Source organism: Rhinatrema bivittatum, chromosome 4 (assembly GCF_901001135.1).
Source record: "Rhinatrema bivittatum chromosome 4, aRhiBiv1.1, whole genome shotgun sequence".
Taxonomy (NCBI): Eukaryota; Metazoa; Chordata; class Amphibia; order Gymnophiona; family Rhinatrematidae; genus Rhinatrema; species Rhinatrema bivittatum.
In genome coordinates this window covers 210,696,549-210,722,983 of record NC_042618.1, presented here as the reverse complement: position 1 = coordinate 210,722,983, position 26,435 = coordinate 210,696,549, and the positions used below count along the sequence as shown (strand labels likewise).

At 42.2% G+C, this 26,435-nt stretch overlaps 1 protein-coding gene across 2 annotated transcripts in view; it reads right to left on the bottom strand.

The window, feature by feature from the left end:
* LOC115090486 (sodium-coupled neutral amino acid transporter 3-like) overlaps positions 1–26,435 on the bottom strand; it is a 328,123-nt gene that overhangs the window by 279,168 nt on the left and 22,520 nt on the right. The window lies entirely within an intron of this gene.

The window sequence follows — 26,435 nt, the reverse complement described above, 5'->3', positions numbered from 1 at the left end:
ACTAGGGTGGTGACCCTTAACTTGGAACCCAGCATTGTGTACCTTTAGTTGGAATTATTTTTGCCTATGTGCATTATTTTGCTCTTGTCCATATTAAATTGTATCTGCCATTTAGATGTCCAGTCTCCTAGTCTCACAAGGTCTTTCTGCAGTTCCTTATAATCCGCTGCTGTTTTAACAACTCAAAACAATTTTATGTCATCTGCAAATATGGTCACCTCACTCATTGTTCCTTTCTCAAGATTATTTATGAATATAATAAATAGCAGAGGTCCCAGTACTGACCCCTGAGACACTCCACGAATGACCTTTCACCATTTGGAAAACTGACCATTTAGTCCTACCTTCTGCTTCCTGTCATTTTTCCAGTTACTAATTCATAATGAATAGTGTCTCCTATTTCATGACCTCCCAATTTCCTGAGGCATCTGTCATTAAGGATTTTGCCAAATACCTTCAGAAAATGCAAATACACTATGGGGCAGATTTTAAAGCCCTACTCGCATAAATCCAGCTGGATTTACGTGTGTAGGGGGGTTACGCGCACTGAGGCTATTTTGCATAGGCCCGGCGATGCGCACAAGCCCCGGGACGCGCGTATGTCCCGGGGCTTGAAAAAAGGGGTGGGGCGTGGGAGGTCCTGGGCGGGGCAGAGGCGTGGCCAGAGGCCTCTGAAGCGACTCTAGGCCGGTAGGCGCAACTTGCAAAACAAAGGTATGGGAGGGGTAGGGAGGGGAAGATGGGGGGTGTGCGGAAGGAAAGTTCCCTCCGAGGCCGCTCCGATTTCAGAGCGGCCTCTGAGGGAAAGCCATCGGGGCTCCCCTAGGGCTCGGTGCGCGCAGGGTGCACAAGTGTGCACCCCATTGCGCACGCCGACCATGGATTTTATAACATGCGTGCGGCTGCGCGCACATGTTATAAAGTTGGGCGTAGATTTGTGCACACAAATCTACGCCCATGCGTAGGTATTAAAATCTGCCCCTATATCAATTAGCATACTTTTATCTGTATGCTTATTTGCACCTTCAAAACATCTAGTAAATTGATAAAGTAAAACTTTCCTTTGCATAAACTATGTTGACTCCCTGCTAGTAAACCATGTCTACCTATGTGGTTAGTAATTTTGTTTTTAAGAATAGCTTCTCCCATTTAGCTCGGCACAGATAGCAGGCTCACTGGATCACCCTGGAGATCTTGGCATCACATAATGTTCTTATGTGTTCACTCCAAGGAGAGGGGCATTACTAGTGATGTGCTACAAGGACTGGTCCTTGGACCAGTTATTGTCAACCTTTTCAAAAGCAATATTTTGGAAGAACTATGGGGAAAGGTTTGGCTTCTTTTGTGGATTAAACCAAAATCTGCAACAGGGTAGACACCATGAAAGGTGTGGAAACTATGAGGAAGGATCTAGTGACACTAGTCTGGCAGCTAAGATTTAATGCTAAAAAATACAGTTATGCATTTAGATTACAAAAAAAACCCAAGGGAGCAGTACAGTATAGAGCAGTGCAGTATAGAGCAGTACAGTATAGAGCAGTGCAGTATAGAGCAGTGCAGTATAGAGCAGTGGTTCTCAACCTTTTTTCTGTGGGGACACACCTGACAGATGGTTCTCACATGCGTGAAACACTGAACACATGACCATCACAGGGCTAAATGTAAACATATTCTCTGTATCTACGGGATCTACCCTGACACCCCCCCCCCCCCCCCCACCACCACCACCACTACCAATGGGTGCAGAGCAGAACTAGGACATTCCCCTTTCAATTTACCATGCAAAAAAGATATTTCTGGTGTCATCTCAGTAACAGCAACATAAACAGTTTTTATGCGCAATAGCCCTCCTTAGGAAAAAACAGTAATTTACCACCATGCATGTCCTATTGAGAAGACACAACAAATAATATTGATACAAATGCCTACATGCTAGTAAAATACTTCACGTTGGTCACACACATAGAATCGACCTTCACCAAGTACAGAAAGACCGCAAATTACAAATATAGAGACAAACTGGAATGGAAATCCAAAACAGTCAGTCTGCATGCAGTGCAAAACTGAAGAAATGGAAACAGAAATATAGCACCTAACAGACTCCCAGGATCTGCAATAATGTGCACAAACTAATGCGCAAAAAGTTACACCTGTATTATGAAACTCATTCAAACATTAACAACCCTACCTATAAAAAGGCAACACTACAAATATTTAACCAGACCTTAAACACCAATACACCTCCTATGAGGAAAACAGAACAAGCCAAGCTGCTATAGATCTCTACACAGAAACTACAAGCTTGCAGAATACCTTTACCTGGGTCGCACATGCAGAACACAGATAGACCCTCACCAAATACAGAATAAAATGACCATCAAGTTAATGATTTAGTTTTTCCATTGTTGCACTGCATACACTCAGTTTGGCTTCTTGCTGTTTCCAGTTCAGTTTTTGACTCCAAATTTCTATTTATACATTTCTCAAGTAATATAAAATAATAATTCTAAAACTAGAATAATACATAAAATAAATATTTCAAAACAGCTGATAAATAGAATAACATCCAATCATTAAAAACTTACAAAATTATTAAAAATTCCTTAAACACCAATAAAATATTTCATACAGCAGACACATTACATAATACCCAATAATTAAAAGGGCAGTAAATCAAGAAAGATAAACGTAAAAAGTCACCTTTACTTACCCTCTCCAGCAACTCTCCTACTCTTTTCCCTTGTAGGCCTTAGCACACACCAGAAGCAGCAATGGCTGCTGAAGCTCTGTTCTGACACTCCTCTTCCTTAGGGGTCCATGACGAGTCTGTCTCACACACACACACACAGACACACACATACTCACATACACACACACACACATACACACTTTGTCACACACCAGTCATCTTTCTGTCACATACACACACCAGTCACCTCCCTGACCAATCTTTCTCTCTCACACATACACACACACACACAGTCACCTCCCTGACCAATCTCTCTTTCTCCCACACACATACCAGTCACACCCCTGACTGATCTCTTTCTCTCACATACACCAGTCACCTACCTGACAAATCTCATACACACACCAGTCACCTCCCTGACCAGTCTCTTGCTTTCATACATTTTTTTCTCTCTCTTACACACACAGTCTCAATCACACACATTCTCTCACATATTTACACACATGCTGGCCCACTCTCTCTGTCTCACTCACTCACCCCCACCCCATATGGTAGCTATAGCACAAGGCAGCCAGTTTTCTGCTATTAAAGCAGTCATGACAGGCTGGGAACTGCAGGAGTGACTCCCCCGGCCCCGCAGTGGTAAGAAGGCAGCACTCAGCTGTTTGCCTGTGCTATGATCATTGCAGCACAGAGCAGTCAGCTGAGAATGTGGCCGCGGAGATTTCCTGCCATGCGGCTGTTTGGGAAATCCATCGAGTAGCCATAATGTGCAAGGGATGCGGGAGTCAGTCTCTGTGGGTCATTGGTGGTTGCAAGGGTGAGTGGCCAAGAGCAGAAAGGCCACGATTCTAGCTGCAGGAGCCAGGGGAAGTTCCCGTGGTACATAGAGTGCAGGGAGTTGGGGGCTGAGAATAGTGGCTGTAGGCTGTGGATGTGCAGAGCCTCAGGAAGCCAATGACAGGCTCCCCATGGTATGAAGAGGCTGCATTTTGATCTGTAGGAGCCAGTTGCTTGTAGCCTGAGGAGAGGCAGGAAGTGTTCCCGAGAAGGGCTGGAGTGGACAGCTGCATGTCAAGCCACTGTAGCTGCCAGCCCTCTTACAATGAACTTGGCCACAGTCATGAGTCTCTGAGCCTACTGCCACCATGAGGAGAGAGGGGAGCTGCAGAAGGCATTGGGGGGGGGGGGCCTTACAAAAAAAAAAAAAAAAAAGTTAAACGCCACAGACCCGAGGCAGCTAATCGGATGGATTTCCCAAACAGCTACACAGCAGGAAATTGCCACGGGCACATTCTCAGCTGACTGCACTGCGCCGTGATGATCGCAGCACAGGCAAACAGCTGATTGCTGCCTTCTCACCACTGCGGGGTTGTGGGCGAATCTTGGGAGCCTTGGGACATGAATTTGACAGCGGCAGCAGCATGGCCCTTTCTTGTTCCCGTGTGCCAGGTAAACCACTTCCTCTTCCGGGCCGCAGGGGCAGGAAGAAGAAAAGGCCATGCTGCTGTTGATGGTTTCCACAAACTCTGCTGCCGTTCCACTCTGGGCTTGAAAGTGCTGATAGTACGGGCAGGAACAGCAGCAGTGTTCGTTGAAGATGATTTTAAACACCTCTATCATATCCCCCTCTATCCTATCCCCCTTCAGCCTACAAGTAGGGCTCCAAGTAGAAAATTTAGCCTGAGGAGTCAGATGTCTCAGGATTCCTGGAAGATGATGTTTGGCCTCACCAGTGAGTAATGCTGGTGTCTGTAACATTGCTCAAAGAGAATGATTCGGTGCCATGATCTGCAGTAACTTCCTCCATCTTCCGTGGGATCCAGCTTTGATTTTTCCCAGTGTTCTTATCTATGGATAAAGCTGGGGAGGCCCAGGTGAAGCAGTGGTTTATGTCCTGAGATCCCACATTAGAAGCATCCCAGTACGTTTTGGGGCTGGCTTCAGAGGAGACAGATGTGGATGGAGAGTTAGTCGCTGCTATTTCTCAACTGACAATAATTACACCCACTGAGTTTTTGGAAGAAGGGAAACTGCAAAGCCTAGCCATGCAGTTATGAAAAGAGCTTCCCAAGTCCAAAGCTGTGGCTCATTTTGTGTGATTGGCTGTTTGTTGATCTGACTGCCCCATTAAAGGAGAATCATGATCCCTGTGACTTTCAGGTGCAAGTGATAACAGATGATGAGAAGGTACCGAGTTTGGAGGAGGCATTAACAGTGCCGAGATATGACCACATGATACAGGAAGACCATGCCCCCTTGATGCATTGGGACTGTACCCACTGTCATGAGCTTGTTGAACTAAAAGCATTTGAACCAGATTGTGAAAACTGGGTATTATGAAGTTTGTTTCTCCACCAACCCAGAACTCAGGTTCATTGCCCTCCTCAGGTGAGATATGGGTGCAGTATAGTATGACTTAAGATTGTAGCTTGGCCTATGAGAAGGAATGCAGAAGCTCAAGCAAAGGAATAACTGGGCTGTTCTAGATAGGCTGCTGTCTCCTCCAGAAGATTGCTGAGCCCAAGGACTTCCTTGTCTACATGTTGTCTTATGATGTTTGTTTGTGCTTTGTTTCAGTTGCTGGTGATTTAATCACTGAGTGGTTGGAACGTTAACTTCTGAACAGTTCCATTTCTTCAGATTGAAGAATTTCTAGCAGGGCTTTCAGTAATACAATACCCTCTAGAGTTGCCAATTAATTATAGCAGTGATTAAATTTTCTGGACTGATTCCAGTTTTGAAGTTCTTGGACTTTGTACTTGGCTAAGAAGATAAAGACCTTCCCAAAAAGTTGGATAAGAAAACAAAAAGATTTCACTTATTCTTCAATGACTTTATTTTAAGTTAAAGGACTTCTTAATTTAGAAAATTGTGATAAAAGTTTAAAAATTCATTTTATAAAAATTCATAATATATAAAAATTGGTTGTTTACTCAAACTATGCTTAATTTGGATTTTTTCATGCATTTGTACTCTAATTTGATAATTTATTTCAGGTGACCAGATCTTAAGTGCATAAAGAAATGGTACCAGAAATAATATGGGTTTTCTTTACAAGATCCAGTACCCAGTCTGATAGAGGATGAATTGTGGAAAGTGCCTGGAGTTGTAGAGTAAAAAGACGCCATCCATGCTCTTGTCCAGTGGAATATAATGATGTAATGTACTGTGCTTTATAGTGCAGGGGAACTCATGGTCCATATTGGCGGTCTTTATAGAAGTTGCAGAATTAAAGACTAGATAAAAAAATGTTTAGGCCCATTGCTATCTTGGATATGGTTTAAAAGGGTAGATATATCTGCATTCTCTTTTACATGTCAATGGCCTTGAGTGTATTTCAGGTTCTGTGTTAACCAGAGTGATTTTCCTTACAGGTGAAGCAAGAAGACCCTAGAAGGTTGAGAAGTGATGTGAACTAAGTGGAGCTGTAGTGGTAGTCACAGAAAGTGTCTATATTCTGTATGTAAAATGGCTGTTTGTTGAATGTTAATACACAAAAACACCTAGTCACCCAGTTATATATATATTTTTTTATCTTTTTAGTATATTTTATCACACCAAAGAATATCTTTGTAGGGCCCTCTAGAGTACAGTTTATATCACCTACAAACTGCATTCTCGCACAGGTCCAAATTTACTTTATTAACTTATTATATTTAATCTTAATAGAGACTGTGTCCATATATATGTAAATCACTGCACTCGGGTCCAAAATGGAGCAATTTCTCAAAATGACTATTTTTTTGCTACAGGGGCGAGGATCTAAGTGCATTGGCAAGTTAAGTGGTTTATTTTGAAGTTTCTCCTTACTTTAGCAAAAAATAATTCTGTTTGGAGGGGTGTTGGAAAAGGAGTGGTACTACTACTACTTAACACTCCTCTAGCACTACTTGACATATGCAGCGCTCTACAAAAACATATAAAAAACATTCCCTGCTCAGTAGAACTTACAGTATAATCAAGACAAACACAGGGCAAAAGAGTCTTTGGGAATTTCGAGATCCATATTCAAAAGCATTTAACTGGCTAACTCAGAAGTTAAACTATATATAGACACCACAAAAAACAGTGATCCATTAATATATAATCATATAAAGAACAGAACTAACTGTTCTATCACTGTGAATAAAAATTATTTTTCTATTTGATTTATTAATATCTTGTGTCAGTTTCATTGTTATCTTCAATGCCTACACAATAAGTGGACCAGTATTTTTAAAAAATGTTTAGGATTCCATCTAAAAAAAATGTTTTAGAGTAGGCAGAAGGTTTCATATATAGTGTAGGCGTCCCTGCACCAAATTATTGCAATTATAATCATTACCCTCCTACCGCCTCCTTATTCATTTTTTTGAAATATTTTTTGAGCATTTTAGTGTTAAAGTCCCAAAACTGTCATGACATCCATCGTGTTGTTGGCTCTGGTTTCCTTAAATGGTGGTAACTCAGAAGTTAGCCTGATAAATGAAGATTTGGGCACTTATCGGGCTAAATTCTAGCCGGTCAATAAGATAACTGGCTAGAATTTAGCCAGTTAAGTTAGGGGCGTTCCAAGGGCGTAACTGGGAGGAGTTGAGTTAAGTTAGCTGATATTCAGAATTAGCTGGATGATTTATCGGTTTCACTACTGAATATATTTCCAAAGTTAGCCGGCTAAGTTTATCTGGCTAACTTTGCTAGCCAGACTGTGTCTGAATATGGACCTCTTCATTTATTAAGAAAATAGTTAAAAATGAATCAAGCTGTAAGCGGGACAGTCGGGGTTAAGATTTAAAAGCACCCTCACAAAGGAGGGATTTTAGACAGGATTTAAATAAGGCACGAGGGGAAGCATGGCGCACCATTATTACAAGCATATGGTGCAGCCAGGTGGAAAGCATGGCGTCAGGAATTGGTGGTAGAGGAGAAGAACCTAGATAGGAGTGACTTGCCTGATAAGTGGAGTGCACGAGGGATGTACAGAGATGAGAGGTAGTGAGGAGATGCAGAGCGAAGGCTCATGTAGGTGAATAAGAGAAGCTTGAACTGTATGCAGGAACAGATAGGAAGGCAATATAGTGACTTGAGAAGAGGAATTATATGGGTATAAAGACTTTGGTGAAAAATTTTGTGCAGCTGAATTTTGATGCATTGTAGTGGAGAGAGAAGACTCACTGGGAGAACTGGGAGAAGCAGGTTGCAATAGTCTAAGTGGGAGGTGAGGAGAGAGTGGATAAGGATTCTGGTACTGTATTCAGAAAGGAAAGGATGTATTTTGGGGATCTTATAGAGAAAGAAATGCATATTTTAGCAGTATTTTGGTTATGTGTAGAGAAGGAAAAAGGAGTGGAAGATGAGGGACTGTGACGATTACAGTATTAGCCACAGAAATAGAGAAAGGAGGAAGAGGGGAAATTTCTGACATAGAGAGGTAAATCTGGGAAACTTCAGCATGAAGATGGTATTGATTTGAAAGCCATGAGAGGAAGTCAGAGCACAAGGGAATTAGTATAGAGAGAGAAGAGAAAATCTCCCAGGACAGAAGCCTGAGGCACCCCATTTGACAGTGTAGAAGGGGATCCACTAGGAGAAACACTAAAAGGTGAATTTTAAAACCTGCGTGCGGGCACGAATATAGGCGCGTATCCTGGCTTGTGCAAGTGGACATGGCCATTTTATAACATATGTATATGTATGTGTGCATGTTATAAAACAGGCTGAATGCGTGTACGTGTTCACAACTTTATAATGGATGCACGCATGTGTGTGCAAATGCCGCCTCTACTGCATAAGTGGGGAAATTTTATAAGGGACGGGTGTCAACACAATTGGCCTTTTTACCAGTTCGTTTCCAGTTTGCTCAGGTAAGGGATAGGAATTTCCTAACCCCCCATAGTTAAATAGCCTCCCTTTTACCCTGTTAACCCTGACTCTTAAAATTCTGCTCACCTCTTTACTTTTTTTTGTTTTAGGACTTACACCCCATCCATAGCAGATGTAGAGTTACATGGTTGGGGACCCCAGCACGTGCTTATGCATGTCAGTATTTAAGCACTGGTTTAATTGAGAAATCCAGGAACACCCATGCCCCGCCCTTTTTTTGAGAAAGTTTTTGTGCACATAGCGGGAGATATACATGTACGAGTGTGCCTTTTAAAATCTGTGTGACACGCACTCGCCAGAGATACTTGCATAGCTCCCGGTTTTGGAGTTAGGTCTTTTAAAATTCACTTGCAAAAGTGTAATAGGAGAAATAAGAAGAGAACCAAGACAGGACAGAATCCCGAAATCCAAGTGAGGACAAAAGCGTTGGTGGTGATCAACAGTGTCAAAAGCAGAAGATAGTCAAGGAGGATAAGGATTGAGTAAAGACCTTTGGTTTTAGCCATTAACAGGTCATTGAAAACTTTGGTAAGGGCTGTTTCTGTAGACCGGAGTGGATCAAGAATGGCTTGAGATAAAAGAAAGTTAAGACAGCAGTGGTATGTTCAAGTAGTTTGGAAATAAAAAGGAGGAGGGAGATTGAACAATAGTTGGCAATGCATGTAGGGTCTACTGAGGTTTTTTTGAAGAATGGTATGATCACAGCATGTCTGAAGGCAGCAGGAATAGTAGCAGTGGAAAGTGATAGATTGAGGATGTAACAGATAAAAGGGATGACTGCAGTGGAAATAAAGTTGAGAAACTGGGTCAGAATGGGGTCAGAAAAACAAGTAGTAAGTTTGGAGGAGGAGAGAAAATGGGAAGTTTCCTCCACTGTGACTTCAGAAAAGTAGAAGAGAGTGGCAGAGGAATGAAGTGGGGGAACGGAGGTAGAGGTGACCTGGTTAAGAACGCAAGACTAATTTTGTGAATCTTGTCATGGAAATAATCAGTCTTAGTCTGGACAGAGAGTGAAGGGGGTGGGGTGGCAGGAGGGAGGCAAATTAAGTTTAAGAAGGGTATTGAATGTGACAAAGAGATGGTGAGATTTGGATAAAAGAGATTGTCCAATGGATGTAAGATTCTTGCTTGGCAAGTGCAATAGCAGACTGGAAGGAGGTCAGCATGAATTTGAAATGTATGAAGTCAGCATGGGCATGGGATTTTAGCCAGAGACATTCTACAAAGCAGGCACAGGAAAATAGGAAGTGAATGCTAAGGGTGAGACCCAGGGTTTGATGCACCTTACAGGATGAGTAAAGGTAGGGCAGAAGGGTCAAAAACAGAGGAGAAACTGCTTCGTCAACTGACTCAGACATTGTAGTGGAGGAAAGGAGAGATGAAACAATAGTGGAGAGGACACAAGTGTAGAAATTCTGGAGATTCCTGAAGGTGTTCCTGGTGAGTGGATGAGGCTGTGGGGGAGGGTGGTTTAATGTAAAAGGTATCCGTTGATGGTCTAAAAGAGAAAGAACTGAGGTAGAGAAGTCTTAAGAGACAGAAATTGGAGGAAAGGACTAGGTTAAGGCAGTGGCCATGTTTATGAGTAGGGATAGTAGAGCAGAACTGGAGATCAAATGAAGAGGTTAAGGAAAGGAGTTTTGAGGCATAAGAGTCAGAGAGGTCATCAGCATCGAGGTTAAAGTTGCTAAGAATAAAAGAGGGGAAAGAAGGGTCAAGGAAGAAGGAAAGCCAGCAATCACAGTCGGTGAGAAAGGAGATAGGGGGATTTATCAGGGGGTTGATAAATGACAGCTAACCAGAGCTAGTGGAATGAATAGGGAGATGGAGTGGGCCTCAAAGGAAGAAAAAAAGAGTGGGATTGAGGTAGAAGAAGGGTGTTGAAACCTACTGGAGGGGGAGAGCAGCAGTCCAACACAACCACTGCATCCTACTGTGCGAGGTGTATGGAAAAAAAGATAACCTCCCCATGAGTCACTAGATGGTGTAGGAGCGCTATGCTTTCAGGGCTATGCTTTTACTAGTTTTATGAATACTGTCTGAAAGGTTAAAATTTGTGCTATGCTTTAAAATGAAGAAAGTTCTGGGCTGAGCAAGTTCAGGCAAAGAACACTTGGGGCAATGGCTAATGTGAGAGGATAATTTAGATGGTCTTTCCCATAAGGGGAATGTTTGTGGCAGTAGTCCAACAAATGAAAGGTTTATCCCATGTGCTAATATTGGGAAAATTCCAGAGTATAGGAACAAGGACAGCCCAGGTAGGAATATGCCAGTAGTGTGAGCGGCAGTGTGTCTTTGGGCCAGTGGCAGAGTGTATTTCAGTGGCATAAAAAGGAGCGTTTCCTGTGTGGAAGTGCTGGTTGTCTAAGGAAGGTCGTCTGAGTAAGTCCTGGAGAAGCATCAGATACCTGCTGAGAGAGAGAGAGAGAGAGACTTGAGAGAAGCGAAATGAAGGAGGAAAATCAAATCAGAGTTTGCCCAAGTATCCCTGAAGAGTAGTGAAGAGGAAGGATGTACTGAGGGAGAGGAGGATCATCTGTAAGCTCCCAGAAGCTTTCAGGAGAGAGGAGTGACATCTGAAAGTTGTGACCTGGCGAGAAAGGAGAAGACATTTGAAGTTTGGAATTTGGACACAGGAACTGAGGGCCGTTGGATCTGGGGGATAAATCTGGACTGGTTATTTCACTGCAGAGTCCAAGGGAAGGGGGTGCACCATCTTGGATCTGCTCCTGGTCTGCGAGAATTGGATTTTGAGCTCCTTCAGAAGTGTGAGTACTGAACTGTTGCAGTTTTTAAAGGGAAAGATGCACTGTGGAAAGGAAACTGGTGGGGCGAGAGTAAAGAAAGTACCTGCCTTGAAGATGAGACTAATGAGTCCTGCTCTGGATTCCTCAAGAACAGGAAATACTGGACAAGAATATACATTGCTGGGAAGTGTGATTAAAGGAAGACTTTTGAATATTGGCTACAATGAACAGTATTTGGAATAGGAATACAGAACTGTGATGGTTGAAACCGTTTTTGTCTGACCTGGAAATTGAGAGGGAACGTGAATATAGAGAACTGGACTGTGAGTTTGAGAAGATGTGTTTTCCAGTTGAACTTTTGATATCCCTGATATTGAACTGATTTGAACTGGGAATTTTGCTTCTACCTGTTGACCTACTTTGATTGATCTACAATAAATAGTTTGGTTTTGAAGCACAATTATTGGTGTGGACAATGTGGTTTGTTTTTTTTCAAAGTGTTTTCAGCCCAGTTTGGCCCTGCAGATGGTTCTTCCTCAGCCTATGTTCTGACAGAAAAACATTCCCCACCCTGGGAGAGTTGCCCCATAGCTCCTCAGGGCTGGGAAGGTGAGGTTATACATAGTAGAGCCTTAGAACATAAGCAGAGGTCTGCAACCTCCCCAGTACCTGGCCAGCTGCTGAGAGAACATGGGGTGGGAGTTGCTTAGGCCCAAGATGGGTTGGGGGTAACTTCTGGAGACAACCGCCGAGGCAGCTGGGAGAAGTATGCAAATGGGCTGCAACCTCCTGTTCTAGGAAGGTGGCTGGGGGCCCAAGGTCAGGGTTGCCCAATTCTTCATGGAAGGAGGAGAAAGTTGTGAGGTTCAAGTCTGTGAATTCCTGGGAAGTAAGGCTGAGAAAGTGTTAAGCTCTGAAGGTACATGGAAGAGAGATTTCTTCAGACAAGAAGGGCTTGAGAAGGAGTGTGGAGAAACAGAGGATTGTCCTTTGGGGAGTTCAGAGGGAAACTGCTGACTAAAGGAAGGTCCTGCAGAGTTACTGATTGACAAACTGGAATCAGCCAGAGGCTCAGCCGATGCTGGAGAAGTGGTTGCAGTAACAGAAAATAAGGACAGAGAACTGCATCCTGAAATAGGTACTGAGGAAGAGCTAGGAGAAGAGGGTCCTTGCTACATAGAGGTTACCCACTAAGGGTGTACAGCACTAGGATACAGTGAGAGACTGATATTTTTCTGTGCATCTCAATTTGTACGAGTTGGGCAGTTTGTCAGTTTGTATTTGATATTGATATATGTATTTGATATATGTAGTTGTGATGATTGTTTTATGTATACCACCTAGAGCAGTGGATTTAGGCGGCATGTACATCTTTCAAATAAATAAAATCCCTTTTTTTTTTTTTTTTTAAATTAAATAAAAAAAATAAATAGTTTGGTGCACTGGGCGTTGTGTCATTTTGGACTTTGCTTTTATCTGCTTTCAGTGCCAGTAAAGAACTTTATTTCTGAACAACTTTGCAGTCAGTGCAGTGATTTTTCTGGAGTGACTGGGCTGGTGAGCAGAAGAGCCTCAGAAGGACTGAAAGACTGGCTTGTCCCCCCCACGGAGCAGAAACCCCTGCTTGGTCCCTGAGCCTCCCAATGAGCCCCTGTGCCCAGAAGCTGATCAGACTGGGGCTACAAGTGCGTTCTGAAGAACAGATGAAATCATTAGAGCTGAGAGCGGAGGGGAGTAATATAAGCAAAGCTGGAGCTGCACAAAGCCAGGCCTATGGAGTAATCAGGGCTACCTGAAAGTGGTAGCTGGAAAAGTGAGGACAGAATTGCTGTTAAATCTCTCATAACCAGGTTGAAGCCACTGCTTATCCATGGTTATGCGCAAGAAGGGTTGGACCTTCTAGGTGCTTGTGACCTGGGTTGGCCACTGCTAGAGACAGGATGCTGGGCTTGATGGGCCTTTGGTCTGACTCAGTATAGCACTGCTTGTGTTCTTAAACAGTGCAGGAAATGTCTCAAGTGTGAATCCTGAGTTTAGAGGATTTTCAGGACAGATGCAGCTATAGCCAAGGGACAGATTTTGCTATGGGGAGCAGGAAAGAATGTGGGGGTGGGGGGAGGCAGGGAAAGAGCAGGTTTGGCCAAATCAGTCAAAAGTGATGGCAAGGCCTCGTGGCGGACGTAAGGCACCAGCATGGAACAGGGAGGAGATGAAGTGGCGGGCAGCATATAATACCCACAAAGTGAAGGGCAAGGAATGGGCTAATGGGCAATGTAGCACCCATTCCCACTGCTGTCCCTTATAGCTCAGAAGAATTATGCAAATAGAAAGACATCAGCAGCTACTTCATCTATGTGTTTTACATGTATCTTTACCTGCCTGTCTCCTTCTCCCTCTGACCATTCTCCCACCCATCTCTTTTTCTCTCTCTCTAAGAGCGTCATTAGGAATATATAATTCCTCACACTTCTGGAGTATACATCAAATGCTCCTCGGAAGGGAGTTCATACTTCCCCACTGTGTTAAGTCAAATTCAGGCCAAAATCCAATGTAACATCCCTGCTAGCAGAAAAATACAAGTCTGATTCTTTCTGCAGTTTTTGGTGACTGGAGGTACCTCTAGGGGGCACTTGTTACATTACTCTGCAACCTATTACTACTTACATCCTAACCTGACGGTTTCCTCACCAGAAGGGCAGTTCCACTACAAGTCTGCTTTTATTTGTGACAACGATGGGCGTCCCAGACTCAGCACTTATCACAACAGATTGCTGCTCCAAAATGACATGCACAGTCTGAATACCATCTAGAAAGGTAAAGTAGGAGTTTGCAGAAAGGGAAAACTAACAATTCTCTCAATAAAAAAAAAATTGAAAACCTGTTCTTCCAAAAACCCATATTCATATCACTAAAGAATTCTAGGAGGTGGGAAGGGCATACTGTAGGCCAAATTCCTTCTGAGCATGGCCTCCAAACCATGGAGCTTGACCAGAGTCCTGCTGGTCTTCATAACAACATGCTGGCCATCAGCCATTGAGTGGTGTGCCATTACTTGGAAAAGAAAATGGAAAAGTACAAACCCTGGAATGAGTTCTGCTGTGCTCATGTCTCTCCTGCTGTTCCAGGCCTGAGTTGTCAGCCTGGAGATAGACAGGACACAAAGGCTCATTTCTGGCTGCTCCTCAACAGTTATGTAGAGACAACAATAAAAAGTAAACAGACCTGTCTGCTGTTTCTGGGGGGTGTGGGGTGAGGCGTGCAACCGAGAACAGGATGTGCCACAGTTTTCATGACTGCAACTCAGCACACCAGACAGACGCCAGTTGCCTAGATTATAAAAATATTTGCACACTCACTAACACATTTTTTTGTCAATCTTAGTTTTATTTTTCTTTATTCCTTGTTATAAACTGAAATTCTGCCAAAAATACAGACCTTTAGTGCTCTTCCGCTTTATATCTTTCTCCCTCTTCTTAACTTTCTGTCTCTCACCAACATTACTTCCACTTCTCCCACTTTGATATCTTCACCTCTGCTCCATCTCTCACCAAATCATTTTCCCATCTTTGCCTCTTTTTCCCCTCTCTCTACTTCAATTTGCCTCTCACCATCTCTCATATACTTCAGATTTCTTTTTCATGTTTCCTTCATCTGTCTCAAGTTCTCATCTTCTCTCATGCTGTTCCTTGTCTCTTCATCCATTTCTTGCCCTCTTCCTCTTCCCCTTATCCATTTTCTATCTTTCACTCCTTCTCTCTTTCAGCATCTGTTTCTTAAGGTCTTTTCCCTTATCCTTCTATCTCCCAGTTGTGCCTAATTCTTCCTTCTCTTTAGAATAAATGGCACCCACTTTCATTTTTCCTGATTTTTATCTCCTCTCCCATTTCTTCATTCTTTTCTTTAACGTTAAACTACTGATTTCTGAATTCTTCTCCTTTCTTATTTCTCACCCATCTACTCTCTCTTTCCTCTCATTAATGGTCTCTCAGTCTACAACTGCAACTCTTTTCTTCATTCCTTGACCAGGTGGCCCTATCCTGCTAATCCCAACCATGTTTCTACCCTCAGGTTCAATTCCATATGTATACTTATTTCTGAGCATTTCTGAAGGAAGTCTCTTTCGCACACTGACTTTCAACAAGAAAATTATTGTTTACTTGCTTCATTTTGTACTCTGTCACCAAAAACTACCTCGCTCATTGGTATTCATCAGTATCACTTGATCCAATCTTCAATAGCTGCCCTTGACCTATGACTCTTTCCTCAAACAATTTTGCCCTCCTTTTTCCATCTCCCTTATTGCCCACTACTGTCAAAAAGTAAAAAGCAAATGTAACACCATCCACCATGAAATGATCACATCTACTATCACCCTTTACTCGCCTGCTGCCCTCCCCAAACCCCCTTGATGCCGTTCTTCCTTATTTTCACTGGGCTTCCTTTTTCTTCTCTCCATCATCCCTACTCATCCATTTCTTTAGCCTATCCCTGTCTTCAGACTTCTTCACCCTTTTTTACCTCAATTTTCAAACATCCTTCCCTTGACCTCTTATGATTCTTTAGCCACCACCCAGTCTATCTCCCCCTATTTCTAGACTTCTTAATTATTTCGTCTAGCCTTGTACTAAATTTATTCTCCTCATTTTCTGCACAACACCATTCACTCTGCAAAATTCAACATGTACCCCTCTAACCATAATGCTCTGCATTTGTCCAGTCATGGGTTTTGACCTTCAAATTACTGTCTTCATTTACTGTCTTACTATCACCGTGTCAAAATTAGCTTCTTCCTTTATTACTTCCAACTTCCTCCCTCTTTTTCATCACAGTTTCCTTCATCATCCTCCCAGACTTGCTTACTTGGAGTTATATGTGGCTCCTCCTATGTCACTCCCACATCAGTCCCTTCACCAACTCTGGTTACTTCTTCTCCCTCTCCCCCCCCCCCCACCCCATTATAGGTATATATTGCTCACTTCCTTCACACCCAAATCCATAGAACACCTCTTGCAATGATTAGTGTAAGCAGCTTTTCTCTGGTCTCTTCATACTGAATACTGTCTTACTTCAATTCTACAAGAATACAATGGCAAGAAATATGTACTTCTCCACATATCCATCTCAGACTCTATGGAGTGGTGAAAGGGAGGGTTCTTACAGGTTCTAGGGTATAAATGCTAGGAGATGAAGGATTTGCATGGGGAACAAGGCTGGGAGGGGAAGGATCTACACAGAGACTAATGTCATAGTGCTAAGAGATCGACACTGGTGCCTGGGTAAAAAACGTGGTTACTGAGAGTCTAGATTTAGAGCAGTATGAGAAAAATGATTTTGTGATGGTCCCTAGGTTACAAATGTGAGAGAGGAAAGGGGTCTGTCTAGGGCTCAGAGCAATAGTGCTCCCAGACAATGGGCCTGACCATGGCAAATGATAGTAGGGCTGGGTGAATTCTCAGTGCATTATAAATCTAGTCTTTTGTTTCTAGTCCAAAGATACTAGGCCCAAAATTGAAAGCTGGCTGTTTAAGTAACTTACGCCTAGATTCATCAAAATACTATAACAACACATGGATAATGCCTGGGTTAAGAAAAAAAAAGGGGCATCTTTATGGAAATTTTAGAATGACTGTACCACACCACTTTGTGAGAGAGAGAGAGACTATCTACAAAGCCTCCCTAGTAGTCAAGTATTTATATCTCTATAGGAGTGCCATCTAATAGCCTGAGGTAAGGTGTTGGTTTAGGGGCCAGTTTTACATGTAGAATGAGACATATGAACAGCACAGTACACCTTGATGAGGATTTGACGTCATTTGGAGTGAGGAAAGTCTCACAAAGATGACATTTCTACTATGTTCTCTCACTCCAGCTTGATGGACTCTATAACAGTGTACCATTAAGCTTGGGTGAGATAATATAGCACAAAATTTCATCTTTGTGAGACTTTCCTCACTCCAAATGACGTCAAATCTTCACTGAGATGTACTGTACCATTTGTACATCTAGCTCTACATGAAAAACTGGCCCCTAAACCACCACTAACACCTCACCTTGCGCTATTAGATGCCCCTACTATAGGCATATAAATGGTTGCCCACTGTGAGAGCCTCCCTAGAGGCTCTCTCTCTCTCTCCCAGGCCAAAATGCAATTCAAAAAATTTATCACAAATTGCATTACAGCCATTTCAGGCTTAACACCAGGAAAAAAGGCATAGTTATTTCCAGCATTAAAACCATGCAATAGCATGTGTTATGCTATCACAGAGTGCAATATTGCCCCTCATTTTCATAAATCCAGTCCAAACTCCTCCCTAATCCCACCCCTTCCAAAAATTTGCATTTGTGCTAGCATTATGGCATTAACGTGTTAACACTATAACACATTTTGATGAATGTGTTATGTTAGTGAATCCTTGGTCCGGGACGAGGGATGATACCCACTGGTAGCGCCCAGGTGCACTCATCTCTGGAAGGTGAAATGGCCAACAGCACTGCTACGAGAAGCTCCACAGAGCTGCCAGGGCCCTCACAGGGAAGATGGACCAGGAGGGTCAGGGCGTCCCCGAGGAGCGGGAACTGGTGACGTACTACTGAAAGCTGAGATGAACACAATCTAGTCCAGAGAATCAAACCACTGGGCCCGGCAAGCAGAAGTGGACGAAGTCAGAGTCCAGGCAAGGTCTGAGGCAGGCAGTGAGCAACAAAGTCAAAGTCCAGGCAAGGGGTCCAAGGCAGGCAGCGAGCAACAAAGTCGAAGCCCAGGCAAGGGGTCCGAGGCAGGCAGCGAGCAGCAAAGTCCGTATCCAGTCCAAATCAAGCCAGAAGACAGGGAATCCAAGCCAAAAGGTCTGGGGCAGGCAGCAAGCAACGAGATCCGTAACTAGTGCAAGTCAATCCAGAATACAGGGAATCCAGAAGAAACAAGCAGGAAACTACTGGAACCTTGTTGCAAAGGCGATTTACTGGCTTCAGGGAGAGGTTTAAATCTCCCTGGCTGATGATGTCATCTTCCGGGGCTGGCCTGGTTTTCACGCCACGGCCCCTTTAAGGGGCGGAGTTTGCTGCACTTTCCCCGACGCTGTTCCCTGACGTTCAGAAGCAGTCGCGCCGCGAACCGTGTGCGACTGGCCACATCGGGAGGGACCATGTGCCGGCGGACCGACCAAGGTAGGGGGGCCTGGCCGAGGGCAAGCGCGGCCGGGTGCCACAACAGAATGACCCTGGTTATGACTATCTGGCTAAGTTACAATGGATATTCAGCAGCATAGCTATGCTGCTGAATATCTCCATTTAGCCGGATAAGTTATATCCGGCTAAATTAAACCTGCTCTTTGGCCATATAAGTTATCTGGCTAAGTAGCGATATTTGGCCTTAGCTGGATAACTTATGTGGGTAATTTATACCTGCCAATGAGCAGGTTTAACTTAGCTGAATATAACTTACCTGGCTAAGTAGTGCCACCCAAATTTGCCCACTGCCCGCCCACTTTCAAGCCAGCTAACAGACACCAGATAAGTGACTTATCCGGCTATCAAGCACTGAACACGCTTTTCACATTGGGCCCTACACAGTATAGAGAACACACAAGGATAGGAATAAAATTGCAGGAAACCTGCTATTCCAAGTGCAACACTGGAGCCTGCAAGCAAGTGTAAGAGAGACTGCTGTAAAGATCACAAATGCTGGCTGATATTTATAGAGCAATGATACAACATTTCTCAGTGGCATTCCTGGCATGTCCATGCACTTCAAAACAAGGTCAGCATCTAAAGCTCCAAGCGCAGGCCCAACACCATTAATAAATGCTGTGAGACATCTCTAGTGCAGGTCCAGTACTATTAATAAATCCTGTAAGACAAGCTTCTTGTGTAGGACCAACACCATTAATAAATCCTTGGAAGGAGAAAGTCTCATGTACAGGCCCAATGCCATAAATAAAACAGAGGAAGAGAAAGTCCATCTTAATTTTTGTTGTTATAATAACATTTGCGCCATCAGATGGAAACTGGTTAAGCAATAAAAAAATCAAATTGTGGTAGTCCTCGAGAGCTTAAGTGACCACCAGTGCGGTGTCTCAGGCCTCAAAGATGGGACTTATTTTCAGTACCTTAAAGGGAAATTATATCTGTTAGCAAATGACGAAAACAGCTAGAATAGAGCAGACACAAAAGCAGGGCTGATTAGAAACATGATTGGTGTCTTGAAAACATGGAAAAATGGTCAAGGGTTTGGACCTGCACTGGGGTGCAAAATACATTAGCTACTTATCAATTAGAATTGGCAACTATCAAGCAGGAAAGGGATCTAGGAGTTTATGACAATCTCAAGGTTGACAGCATGCTAACGCAACAGAGAAATCTAACAATATATTCAGGTGAACAAGGAGAGGGACCATCAGTAGAAAGCAATGAGGCAATACTAGCGTTCTGCTGAGCACTGGTAAGAACCCTTATCTTGTCACTTCCCGCTTGGACTACTGCTCTTCACAGGTCTGCTGTCTTTCTCTAAGAGTCTATCCAAAATTCAGGTGTATGCCTTATCTCCCTCCGTTGTTGTTATGACCATGTCACCGCTCTTCTCTGAGCTCTACATTGACTGCTTCTGCATTCAGTTCTGGAGGTCATAGAGAATAGCTATGAACACATCCTCTAAATCAGTGTTCCCCAACCAGTGTGCCATGGCACCGTTCTAAAACGGTTCCATTCATGTCTTTCAGAAAGAACATTTCAGATTAGAGTAGGTAGTTCTCACTCAAAAAAGCTTAATGTTACTGCTGGGGTACCCCAGCGCTCTGCCTTGTCTGCAACTCTTTTTAATGTCTATTTGGTCCCTTTATGCAAATTGCTTGCTGGCCTTGGTGTTAATTATAAGATCTATGCAGATGATATTCAGTTTTTCTTTGCGTATCAAGAATCATGGTCATTTACTCTGAAATTATTTGAAATTTACTTGAACGCAATTCATATTTGACTTTCTCATAACAAACTGCAACTAAATGTAAATACAACTGAAATATTAATTCTCTCTGTTCAGCTTTGATTTTAAAGGACAAGAAATAACTATTAAATAGCAAGCTCATAACTTTGGTGTCATAATTGATAGCTCACTAACAATGAAACACCACATTAGTAATTTAGTCAAACATTCATTCTTCAAATTACGTATGCTTAAAAATGTAAAACCATTACTAGACTCACAAGATTTCAGAACAGTCCTCCAGGCTTTGGTGTTAACTGACTTGGACTACTGTAATGCCATTTTGATTGGTTTACCTAATACTACTCTCAGACCCTTACAAATAGTCAGAATGCGCCGGCACACTTACTTACAGGAACCAAGATGCGCAAACATATTACACCAGTCTTAGAAGCCCTACATTGGCTTTCAATACAACAAAGAATTTATTACAAAATAATATCCACAATGCATAACACTCTGCAAAACGCTTCTTCACATGGGCTGATGCTATCCTTCGCATTTACAAACTAACTTACGTTCTTAGATCTGAAGGCAAAAATCTATTAGAAATTCCCTCTATTAAAGTAGCCAGGCTTGGCATCACCCGCAAAAGGGCCTTCACAGTTGCTGGGCCCACTATTTGGAATGTGATCCCAGAAAACATACGTTTAATTCCTTGCAGCAAGACATTCAAAAAGGCACTTAAAACTTACATATTTAAATTTGCATTTGAAGGTAGGTAAAAATTGTAATGTTCTTATTTCTACATTTTATTCCGTCTTATATTTTTACTATTATATTTAACTTATATCATCTCGTTTATTGTTTTTATTGTTTTATTGTTTTTAATTTCTCATCTATATGTCAAATGTTTTTATACGACTTCTGATTTGTATGTCAATTTGTACTCTGCTATGAATTATGGAATATGAGGAATATAAAAGCTTTTAAATAAATAAATGTGAGTCTTCTCCATGTCCGCACTGCCTGCTCTCTGGAGGCTGGTGTGCCACACAGCATTTTTGCAAATGTAGGTGTGCCTTGGGCTTGAAAAGGTTGGGAAACACTGCCCTAAATAGGCTCAAGGAACTCAAACTTTCTAGAAGGAAAAGGAGGAATGTGATTATTATTATTATTATTTAAGGACATTTGATAGTCTGCCTTGTCCCAACGTTCAGTCTCAAGGTGGATTATAATAAAATGTAAAAGAACAGAGGCAAATGAGTACAATTGCAGTAGCAATAGGTTCCAGCATGGGAACCCATTTGTGAATAGTTTACCATGTTTCAATAAAGTAAAAGACAGCTTTTCCACAATGATAGAAGCTCAAGGATAAACAGCCATGAAATGAAATTGGAGAGAGGGAAGCTCAGTGTAAATGTGAGGAAATACTTCTTTACTAAGAGGGTAGTAGGTACAGCAGAGGTGGTAGATTAAAAAAAAAAAAAGACAACAATGAAAGTATACATGAGACAGATAATAAGCAAGGGAGGGAGTTGACTGGAGATGGAATAAGATTTTTCCTGACAACTGGGTAGCCAAGAGATCCTTATCTGCCAACATTTACTATGCTGTCAGTGCTACCAATTACTTGATACAGTTTCATATTCCTAGGTAATTCAGAGCATTCTTGGATCGCTGTCCCCCATTTTCTCCTTTCTTCCTTTCACTTTGCAATTTATTAAGACTCTGAACTACTCTGAACACTGTGCCTGCACATATCCCAAGGAAAGCAAAAGACATACAGCATCCTATGCCTATCTGACTAACACCCTTGCTTCCAATCCATGTTATCTTTTGACCATACTTTAAGAACATAAGACTTGCCATACCGGGTCAGACCAAAGGTCCAGCAAGCCCAGTATTCTGTTTCCAACAAGTACCTGGCAGGATCCCAAGGAGTAGATCCCAAACTGCTTATCCTAAGAATAAGCAGTGTATTTCTGCAACTCCACCTAAATAATGGAACTTGTCCAAACTGTTTTTAAATGCAGATACATTATTAGCTTTCACGATATCCTCTGGCAACGAATTCCAGGGTTTAATTATGCATTGGGTAAAAAAATATTTTCTCTTATTAGTTTTAAATTTATTACCTAGTAACTTCATTATCTGTCCTCTATTTGTACTTTCGAAAGAGTAAACAACTGATTAATGTTTACTCATTCCATTCCACTCCACTCATTTTATTGACCTCTATTGTATCTCACCTCAGCCACCTCTTTTCCAAGCTAAAGAGTCCTAACCTCTTTAGCTTTTCTTCATAGGGGAAACGTTCCATCCCCTTTATCATTTTGGTTGCTCTTCTCTGTACCTTTTCTAATTCTGCTATATCTTTTATGAGATGTGGTGACTAGAACTGCACACAATACTCAAGATAAGGTCGCACCATGGAATGATACAGAGGCATTATGATATTCTCTGTTTTATTGTCCATTCCTTTTCTAAAAATCCCTGGCATTATATTTGCTTTCTTGGCTGCTGCTGCACACTGAGCAGAAGACTTCAATATATTTTCAACGATGACACCTAGATCCTTTTCCTGAGTGGTGACTCCTAATGTGAAACTTTACATTGTGTAGCAAGGTACTTAAAAGTACTTATATTCCACATACAGCAGACCAGCTGTTCTATGTGGATTATTTTAAAACATGTATATTAAAATATAAACATCAATACAGTAGAACAAAAACAGGCATGCACCTAGTAACTTCAAAATATGTCCTGCATATCGTCTGCTCTGTAACACTTTTAATCATAACCAAATGCTTTCCTATACAACAATGCTTTAAGCTGTTTATGAAAAAAGGCAAGGTCTATAATACATCAAAGATCTTCTGGTAAAGCATTCCATAGTGTTGGTCTTATATCAAAAAAGGCTCAACACCAAGTCTCATGTAAGCGGGCCTGTCTAGCTGAAGGAACAATGAGAAGATATTTGTCAGCAGAACGCAGATTCCGCAAGGGAACATACAAGGTAAACAGATTTGCTAAATAAGAAGTATTACTATTTCACCTCTTAGTGTTGGTTTCCAAATCAATTAGAATTTTCAAAAGATGTGTGCATAAAAAACTAGTACGTAAAATAGCACGCAGTCGAGTATACATTTTAAAAACTGTAACATATGTGCATACATCAGGGACCACGAGTAAACTTGCATGTGTAAAAAAAGGAGTGGACCGGGGTGTTCTGGGAAGGGGGCCAACATTTACGCACATAAGTTACTATTTTACAACCTGCCAAAATGACAAACGTAAGTCTTTTACTTGGGCATATTTACGTCTGTTCAATATCTGGTGCAAGTGATCATAAACATTTCAATAGTGAAATGATGGGTTGGGGTCTGGTTGAAATGAGGAGACTTTAGGCTGAACAGCCAGGAAGGTCTGCACAAGGTGCAGATGGACTGGGCGAACTGGTAGACTAATTGGTAAAACTAGTAATTTCATTGCTGCACGCATTTATAAAATCCCCACATGTAAAAGCCAACATACAAAGGGTAAATGCGTCTAAATAACGCAAGCAAAATCTATTCACTTATCTCTTTAAAATTCAAAGTACAAATTCTCAGGTATATCGTTTGCACACACTTATCTGGCTAAGTAGTGTCTTTGCCACTACCTAGATGGACAAATTTGAACTTATTCAGATAAATAGCACTTTTGTTTTAGACTTATCCAGTTATCTTACATAACCGGATAAGTCAAAAAAGTGCTACTTAGCAGGACAAGTAGCAGTTTTCATACTTAGCTGCATATATCGGAACTTATCCGGAAAAATGACGCTACTTTTCTGGATAAGCCCAAACTTGCGCAGCTTGCAGTTTTTACATATGCGAGCAAATACCCGTGCATATGTAGTCATATTTTTTCCATCTGCACATATCATTTGTGCACAGGTTATAAAATACAATAGTAAATTTGTGTGCGCCCATATACATGTGTATATGGACATATGTGAGCAGTTTTGAAAGTTATCCTCCCTCATTTTGAATTCAATTCTTTGTAATACTGGTAATCAATATAAATGCTGAAGCATGGGAATTATATGCTCCCAAGTTAATCCCCCTAAAGTAATTCTAGCAGCTGAATTCCAAAACATCTGTAAAGCTTTAAGATGGGACTTAGGGACTCCCATATAAAACAAGTGTTATGGGTTAGCGGTGTTTGGGTGGATTCCTGGGTATTGTGGCAGATGACCATGCCCAGGGGGAGGAGCCCTGTTGGGAGCCACAGTACTGGGCTAGACTCGGGACGCACAAACACAGAGTTAGATCTTTTATTATACAGCTTGTAGTATACCACCAGAGGTGGCAGTAGTGAGGTGATTCAGTCCAGGGACCCTCGGCAGAGGGGACCCATCTCACCAAGTTGGTATAGGGAGATTCTGGTGTAGGTTTCCCAGCACGGCAAAGCTGTGGGTGAGATAGGCTGAGAGAGATTACTCACTAGATGGTAGCTGTAAGGTTGGCAATTTCACCAGGTTGAAGTAGATGGTAACAGGCACCGAGGCAGGGAGAGCAGGCCCTTGAGGAGCGAGTACCTGATCCCAGTAGGACCCCTGAAAGGAAAGCAGAGGGCCCCCGAGGAGCGGGTACCCAGATTAGAGAATAACCCGAAGGGCAAGGTAGAGCTTTCAGCGGCAGCAGGAAGTGGCACAGTAGCGTAAACTGGACGAATCCAATCCTTGCTAACTCAATGAGCTAGCAAACAAGCGTAGGCTAAATACCCGGATGGCGTGACGTCACTTGAGGGGGACGCCCCCGAGGTTCGACCCATTGCTGGAATTAAGACGTGGGTAGTGCGCACGCACACACCTTAGGAGGCCCTTGGGAGGAACATGGCGGGAGGCAACGCCATAGCCGTTCTGGGGACGCCGGAGAGAGCGGCTTGCAGATGCGGTGGTGGCCATATTCCCAAGGCTAGCGAGGAGAGCAGAGAAAAAGGTGAGGCATAAAGGTCAAAACGTCTGAGACTGACGGACACAACAAGTTCCCATAATTAACGATGTCAATACAAAAGCTTGAACTATCATTTGAAAATCACCATGAATCAAGATGTAGTTTAGATGATATAACATTTTGAGGTTTTAAAAGCCAGAACTTAACAATGCCTTATTCTGTGGCTTAAGAAAAAGAAAGGAATCAAATTGAAAACCCAAATTTCTAATAACATTCACAAAAGAGAGAGGGAGGCAGCTTGGTTGTGTGTGTGTGTGTGTGTGACAGCTTGTGCGTGCTAGAGGCAGCTTGCTTGTGTGTGTGTGTGTGTGGGTGTGTGTGAGAAGCAGCTTGCTTGTATGTGGTGTGAGAGAGAGGCAGCTTGTGTGTGCATATGAGAAAGGCAACTTGTATGTGAGAGAGAGTAAGGCGGCTTGCTTGTGTGTGTGTGTGTGTGTGTGTGTGTGTGTGTGTGTGTGAGAGAGAGAGAGAGAGCCTATGTGTGTATATCTATTATCTATGAGACAGCATGCATGTGTGTGAGAGAAGTTAAAGTTTCTGCACTCTAACTTCCCCAATTCATGAAAATCTCAGGGTGATTGGAAATCAAAAGATCCCAGGTATAGAGTGTGGGGAATTTATTTTCTTATCAGTTTTAATTGTTGGATGTTATTTGATGTGTCTGTTTTGAAATATATTATTGGGTTTTTTAAAACTTTTAAAACTTTTTTAGAGTTTAATTACTGAATGACGTTCTGTTTGTCAACTGTTTTTGAAATATTTCTTCTTTCTATAGTTTTAATCTTATGATGTAACATATTTTGTGATTTTATTATTGTTTTACTATTATGATGTATCATTTCATTTTGTTTTATAATTTTTTATTTTTTTTCCCACTGTTGCACTGCAAACAGTCTGGCTTCTTGTAGTTTCCAGTTTAGTTTTTCTCTGCGTGATTCTATTTTTACTTTACATTGTTTTTATTCTGTATTTGGTGAGGGTTTGTCTGTGTCAGAGTCAGAGAGCCATGTGTGACCAAGGTGAGGTATTCTGTTGGCATGTAGTTTCTGTGTAGAGATCTATAGCAGACTGGCTTGTTCTGTTTTCTTAAGAGGAGGTGCATTGATGTTTTAGGGCCTGGTGTAATATTTGCAGTATTGCCTTTTCATAGGTAGGATTGTTACTGATTGAGTGCTGGCGTTTAGTGATTTTTGATATGGAAGGTTTACTAAATT